The sequence below is a fragment of the Octopus bimaculoides genome, chromosome 2, assembly GCF_001194135.2.
Source record: "Octopus bimaculoides isolate UCB-OBI-ISO-001 chromosome 2, ASM119413v2, whole genome shotgun sequence".
Lineage (NCBI taxonomy): Eukaryota > Metazoa > Mollusca > Cephalopoda > Octopoda > Octopodidae > Octopus > Octopus bimaculoides.
The window spans coordinates 64174237-64182279 of NC_068982.1; the positions used below are offsets into that span (position 1 = coordinate 64174237).

The 8043-nt window shown below is 37.6% G+C and overlaps 1 long non-coding RNA gene across 1 annotated transcript in view; it reads left to right on the forward strand.

Moving 5' to 3' along the window:
- The window catches only part of LOC128251133 (uncharacterized), a 43590-nt gene that overhangs the window by 33870 nt on the left and 1677 nt on the right, over nucleotides 1-8043 (forward strand). The window contains exon 2 of the long non-coding RNA XR_008266987.1: nucleotides 5403-5773. This is a non-coding gene — a long non-coding RNA (uncharacterized LOC128251133). The remainder of the gene's footprint in view (nucleotides 1-5402; nucleotides 5774-8043) is intronic.

Genomic DNA, 8043 nt, shown 5'->3' on the forward strand with positions numbered 1-8043 from the left:
AGAGAGAGAGAGAGAGAGAGAGAGAGAGAGAGAGAGAGAGAGAGAGAGAGAGAAAGAGAATGGTGCAACTAAATAATTTAGATGAGTTCTTATTACTAGAACAGTTCTAGCAGGAAATACAGAACACAAGTTATAACAAGAGCAAGCAAACCGATGACGATAGAGGAGCGCCGGAGTTTCTCTTCTTCGTTCAGAATGTGTGGCACTCATGCACCGATGGTTTGGACCTTACCCATTTAGTGAAGGTAACGGGCGACGATATAATGAAAGAATCTCGTCTGCTGGATCAATTACCTAATGAACTGGTGCAGATCTTCATGGATGGGCTGGTTCAGTTGATCCTTATCGAACTGTACAGGTTGGCCGGAATGTAGAGGAACTGTGAGCTCGAATATTTCCCTTTTTTTGTACACAGCGCAAATGTCTCAGGCAGCTAGGGCAACTTTGGCATTTTTGGAATCTTGGTTGAAAGCGAAGAGAAGCAAGTCTTTAAAATGTTCATTTTTCCTACTTGGCATACCATTGTCGTATGTATGAAAAGAGGCAAAATTTATTCAAATTTCAAAAGCAATGAACAAAAGTTGTAGAGGAAGAAAACAAAACGTAAATGACTGCGATAAAAAATATTTTTCATGCTAATTAAAAAAAAAAAATTGGAAAGAACGAATGAATTTATGTGACAGCTCAATACATTGTCTCAGTTCACCTCACTGTTGTGATTGACAACAAGTCTGCTGATAATGTTACTTGTGAGTCTAGTGTCACACATGGAGAGGGATTTATATCACCGATGATATCATAAAATGAGCTCAGTACATCACTAACCCTCCCCCGCCTCACAATTCTCGTCTCTCAAATTTCACCCACAATCTTATGATCGACCTAAAACTGTGATAGGAAGCACCTGTCGGTGATGTAGTACAGTGGGATCGAATCCACAACCATATATTTGTGAAACGAACTTCTTAACATCATAGCTAGTAAGCGGTGTTATATTCTAATCGTGTTGCGTGTTATTTTAATATTTAAATCGTAAAGCATGTAATCCTGACTCTGAATCTGAGTGGAAGATTTTTGATGGAGATTTACCTTCTACGTTGATCGATTCAAAAATGAATAAAAATACATAAATAAATGTCGCTTGTTGAATGACTCACAATTGACATGAAGTTAATGACAACTTGTCAACAGTAAATTTATACTTTTCAATTGGCTTGTTAGAACAAGGTTGGCGTGAAGAGTATTAACAAGATATCTTTGAGGCTTAAGTAGAGATAAATATAGAACTAGAAAGAATCTGAATGCAAAGAAGTGGTAATTGAATGATATGTAAAGGAAACTGTAATTTCATGATTTTATGTACATTAAAGTATAGTCTTGCAATATTTTCTGATAAATTGCAGTTGGTAGAGAATGGCGTGAATCGAATAAAGATTATTAGCATGAATCCTATACAAGGTAATTACTTGTAGGGATTCGTTACAATTTCCCAGAAAAAATCTTCCAATCAAATTAAAATCCAGAATTTCATGCTTTACGACTTAAATATTAAAGTAACACGCAACACAATGAAAATTTGAAACGGTCTCTTTATGGATGCAGACATGACTGAGACTGTTAAAAGCTTCGTAGTGTGTCATGACCTTGTGTTGTGTTACCAGTTGTTCACGGCTTAATATAATGGAACATGTTTAAACTACAAACCAAGTATCTTTTCATTGTATTGTGAATCTAGATAATACTAAGTCTAAAATAATGTCAGGATGATCAATTGGTGACGTATTTAACCACAAGTCTATTCGATCAGTGTTGACTAATAAGAGCCACGTTTCTACTCCATAGAGGAGAATGGAGAAAATCGATGCGTTGTAGATGCGGTGCAGAAGAGTAGTGACACCAAAGGGAATTCCATAGAAAGTTCTTGACCCGGCGTCCAGTCCACACTGCAGTTGTTGGTAACTGTGGAGCTCAGGTAGATGAAGGGAGCTGACAAACACCACAACATCGGAGCCAATATGTTGCGGGGAAACGTCCGAGTCATCGCCGACATGCATCAGCTTGCTCTTCCCCAACTTACCTGGAAGCCAAGCTTTGCTGATTCCTCTCAGCATATGGTCAGTGCGTTCCTGTGCTGGTCGATCGAGTTGCTGAAGCAGGTGTTATCGTCCGCATACACCAGGTCAGTAAAGAGGTAGTGCCCGAAGGTAATGTCAGAAACTCGCTCACAGACCTTGGTCATCAGATAATTGATGACACAGTTGAAGAGGTCGGGGGCAGCCACGCAGCCCTGTCTGACACCGCTGTTGATGTGGAACCAGTCAGAGTCCCTCCCTCTCATATATACATACTTTTTTTTTGTATACATCTTAACAAACACATGACCAGCTTCTCCTTCAACGCCAAAAGTATGCCTCTAAAAGTGAACTTGGAATCTCCTGTAATTTCCTGTAATCCTCAACGTCTTTAACCTCAAAATTATAGAAAGAGAGATCAATGACTACATATACATAAACAGACAGCATTCCTCTTATAGTTATCTTCAGTCCTATAATCTATTCTCTGATTTAGTACAAAAACAAAAATAGAGAATAAAGAACGTTATCTTAACGCCTTTTGCAAAAGAAAGCGGTTCTATAATAACTTTGATATGTAATTTAATCTTGCACTAAATTTAGGCAAAAATAAAGAGCAAAAACCTGAGTCCGAATGGTGATTGTTTGTGTAAGTAAAAGTTATACAGTGAAGCTGGTCAAATTTGGATAAGTTCGTATTCCGTGAAGACAAAAAGAGTCTGAGGTTTCAAGGCTAATCTGTCTGAGAAAAAAAAATTATCGTGTCTTTCTCAGAGGAAGACCCCCTTCTCTTCTCACACTATAATAACTTATTCAAACGCTCAAGCTTCTGTACATTAGATATAATCTTTCTTTGGTTCTATCTTTTTAAACTTTTCTTCGTTTTTCTTCAGATGTTTTCTTTTTCTTTTTTACTGCTTCTAGTCTTTAAGGAACTTTATATAGCGAACTTACATGGTTAAGTTATGTCTATCATGAGTCCTAGGACTCATACGGCCGGAAAACTTGGTTTCCATGGCGTTTAAGCGACCGAGATCACAACACACCCTGTCCCTGGACAGTTATAGCTGGAATTCGTCTTCAGCTAAGTGGACTGGAACAACGTCAAATGAAGTGTTTTGCTCAAGAACACAACGCACCGCTCGAAAATCTGAAGTACAAAATTCTAACCACTAAGTCACGCGCCTTTACAATTTAGGATGGGTGATGGTTGATGGCAGTATTGGTCGAGTATCAGACGAAATACTTTTTAATTGTTTAGTTACGTCCCTTTTTATTTGCTTTGCTTTTTATGTTTCTGGAACTGATAAAATACCTACCATTTATATTTTGGAGTTCATTGAGACCGAATGCATGTTTTCCTCTAAATTAGCAACTTTGTATCTTAATTAGAAATCATTCTAACATTTTGAAATAATCTCTGACAATAGCACCAACAGAAATATTATTCGGTGATTTGTTCTTTGCATTCGTTGATCGAGGAAAAAGAGGAATTCTTACGACTTCTATGCCCTCCTGGACTGGTAAGATTGATACCAGCTGAAATATTTGCCGGGAAAATATGAATTCTTCAAGAGTATCAAAAGAGTAGGTGATGCTCTTAAGTCAAACTGCGTGTTAGGTCTATGACCGTGTTATAAACTATAGCCATAAACCTGCAAAATAATAACGATAATAATAAGTATCTTTTCTAATTTACGCACAAAGTCAGCAGTTTTAAGGGAGAGAGTTAGCTAATTACACGACCCTAAAACTTGACTGGTAGTTTATTTTATCAAACCCGAACGCATGAAAGGTAAAGATGACCTCATTGGTATTTGAACTCAAACTATAAAGAGTCAAAAGAAAGCATTTAGCCCGACGCACTAACGATTCTGCCAGCTCGCTACATTAAATGGTTTCAAATTTTGGCCCAAATCCCGAAATCTTAAGACTGAGTTAGTCTACACCATCGATCCCTGTCCTTGACCTTTCTTTTATTTCATCGAGCCCCTAAGTGAGAAAAGGTAGAGTTGGCCATAATGATATTTGAAGAATCAAAAGACATGCTGCTAAGCATTTTGTCCCACACGAAAACGATACTACCAGTTCGCTGCCTTGCCAATAATAATAATTATCCTTTCTACTAAAGGCACAAGGCCTGAAATTTTAGGGGTAGGAGTTAGTCGATTACCTCAATTCCACTACTCAATTGGTTCTTATTTTGTCGATCCCGAAAGGATGAAAGACAAAGTCAACTTCGGTGATCTTTGGACTCAGAAAATAAAGAGTCAACAGAAACCCCACTATGCAGTTTATCCGACGCGCAACAATTCTGCCAGTTCACTGCCAAGTCATGCCAGTAATAATAGTAATAATAATAATAATAATAATTATTATTATTATTATGATGACGATGATGATGATGGTGGTGGTGGTGATGATGATGATGATGATGGTGATGGTGATGATGATGATGATGATGACGATGATGATGATGATGATGATGATGATGGTGGTGGTGATGATGATGATGATGATGATGGTGATGATGATGATGATGGTGGTGATGATGATGATGATGATGATGATGGTGGTGGTGATGATGATGATGATGATGATGATGATGATGGTGATGATGATGATGATGATGGTGATGATGATGATGACAAATTTCAATTGAAACAGAGAAAGGAAAAAAACGCAATAAAGAAACCGAATTCGGAATTAGAATCGAGAAAACATTCCTGTAAAAAAAAAACTAAAGAAAATACTGTAACATGCCGTGATCCTTCAGTCAATGTGATTCTCTTTAAAATGTTTCATTGCAATTTGATTGCTATTGGTTTTACTTTTAATCTTATCTATGTTTTTACATGACATGAATATGTTTACACTGTTTTATGTCTCTTTACATACTCTTTTTACAAGCGATGTTGGGGGGAGACAAACACAGACACACACACACACATATATATATACACACACACACACATATATATATACACACACACACACACACACACATATATATACACACACACATATATATATATATATATATATATATACATATATACGAAGGGCTTCTTTCAGTTTCCGTCTACCAAATCCACTCACAAGGCTTTGGTCGGCCCGAGGCTATAGTAGAAGACACTTGCTCGAGGTGCCACGCAGTGGGACTGAATCCAGAACCATGCGGTTGGTAAGCAAACTACTTACCACATAACCACGCCTGTGCCTATGATTTTAAACGAAAATTAACAAAATTACTGTTGGTACAAACATAAATGACTTATACAAAATACAAGTTAAAGCAAACGTACATTCTTTTTTTCTTTCCATTTTTAGGTTTAACCCCTGTTCGACTAGACCTTTGACAAAATGTGACCTAGCCGTGGCCGTCCTGACTATTTTAAGATAGTATCTTACAATAACATTAATCAATAATGATAATTACACAATTCAGTGTATTCCAAGAGTTCTGTGTCAATGTGATACTGATAGGTAAAACGATTTCAGGGACAAAAACAAAGACAGTTTCAAATTTTGGTACAAAGCCAGTAAGTTCGTAGGAAGAGGTAGTCGATTACATCGACCCCAGAGTTCAACTGGTACTTATTTTATCGACCCCAAAAGGATGAATGACAAAGTCAACCTCAGAAGAATTTGAACTCAGAATGTAAAAATGGAATGCTGCCAAGTAAAAGAATAACAGAAAAGTAAAAATTACTATTTTTTAAAAACTTAAACCATAACATATCCAGGAAAATTCTAGCTATTAGATCCTAGTGTTAACCTGCAGTAAGATTAAATTACAATATGATATTGTAATTCAAATGTATCGACCCTTTTATCTTCCTAGTTGATGAAATTTTAAAAAAAAGTATTAAATATAATTATTAAATATGATTATTAAATATAAAAATATTAAATATTAAATATGATTATTAAATATAGTTAATGAATCTAAATTATTAGTTTCAGAAAGACAGATTGTTTACATGGCTTTTGGTTTCTGTATCATAGCGTTAGCGAGATTTGAAAAGAACGGGAAGAAATGCCGCTAAACATTTTGCCCGACGCGCTACCAATTCTTGCAGCTTGCCATCTTGCTGTAGCCAAATAATCCTTTCTACTATAGTTAAAAGGCCTGAATTTTGGGGGAAGTGGGGTAGTCGATTATATCAAACGGTATCCAATACTCAAACGGTAATTATTTCATCGACCCGGAAAGGATGAAAGGTAGCGAGGACTTCTGCGACATTTGAAATCAGAACGTAAAGGTGGACGAAATGCCGCTAAGCATTTTGTCCGGCGTGCTTAGCGATTCTGCCAACTCGCCACCTTACTGCAGCTGAATAATGCAATTAATTTTCACCCAATGTTCTAAAAATTCTACCAGCTCAAGAATTGATTTTCTAACAGTAACTTAAGGCCACATATTTGAGGGGAAGGGTGTAGTCGATTAATTCTACCCTCGTGGTAGACTGATACTTTATTTTATCGATCAAAGTAAACAAGCCAAAGCTGATATCAGCGGGATTTGAACAACCAACGTAGAGAGCTTTACTTATTGTTGGCACTCCGTCGCTTACGACGTCGAGGGTTCCAGTCGATCCGATCAACGGAACAGCCTGCTCGTGAAACTAGCGTGCAAGTGGCTGAGCAATCCACAGACACGTGTACCCTTAACGTAGTTCTCGGGGATATTCAGCGTGACACAGTGTGACAAGGCTGACCCTTTGAATTACAAGCACAACAGAAACAGGAAGTAAGAGTGAGAGAAAGTTATGGTGAAAGAGTACAGCAGGGTTCGCCACCATCCCCTGCCGGAGCCTCGTGGAGCTTTAGGTGTTTTCGCTCAATAAACACTCACAACGCCCGGTCTGTGAATCGAAACCGCGATCCTATGACCGCGAGTCCGCTGCCCTAACCACTGGGCCATTGCGCCTCCACAGAGCTTAACTTAATACCGCAAGAAATTTTACCTGACTATTCAGTCAGTCCAGATAATAAATGATTGCAGAAACGTCAGCAAACTGTAAATAATAACTTTTTCAACTTTAGGCAGAAGGCCTGAAATTTTGGAGTAAGGGAATAGTTAATTGTATTAACTCCGGTGTTTAACTGGTCCCTATTTTATTGACCCTGAAAGGATGAAAGGCAAAGTTGACTTCAGCGAAATTTTAACTCGGAACGTAAAGCCGAAAGAAACGCCGCTAAGCATTTAGCCCGGCGTGCCAAGGATTCTGCCAGCACGCCGCCTTAGCGTAAATAACAATTCTTTCTAATTTTGATACAAGGCCAGCAATGTTGTTGGGAAAGAAAGTCGATTACATTGATCCCAGGACTTAACTGGTACTGCATACCTCGGCAGTATTCGAACTCAGAACGGGAAGTCGAGAGAAATATCAGTAAGCATTTTGTTCGACGTGCTTACAATTCTGTTAGATCATCGCCTTAACGTCACTAACTAATTATAATCAGACTTTGTATTAACAGAAAGCAAGTTAGTTCCACAGTATGAATATACTAAACTAGAAAGAATCTAGTATTGGTGTTCTATGACGGCATCAGTTGAAATAATTTACTTCTTGACCCAAAAGAATATCTGAACAATTAAATAAGATGCTTTGGTGCAGAAGATCTTTTATTAGAATCGAAGTCAGAGGGAAGAAGTATTGTCTGTTCGAAAAATCCAAACGAAGAGCGAATGCTGATCATAATTTTAGACCACGTTTTAGACCACCAACATGTATTCTATTCATGTGGAAGTTCTCTATATTGTAGTCATAGCAGCTCCCACACACACGCACGCACATAAACACACGCATACACAAGAACACAAACACTGAGGTAGTGGTGAGTGTGTGCATGTGTGTGTGTGTAAATAAGCTTTCGCCCAATATCTATTGAAATACACACGCACACACATATATATGTATATATATGTATATATATATATATATATATATATATATATATATAT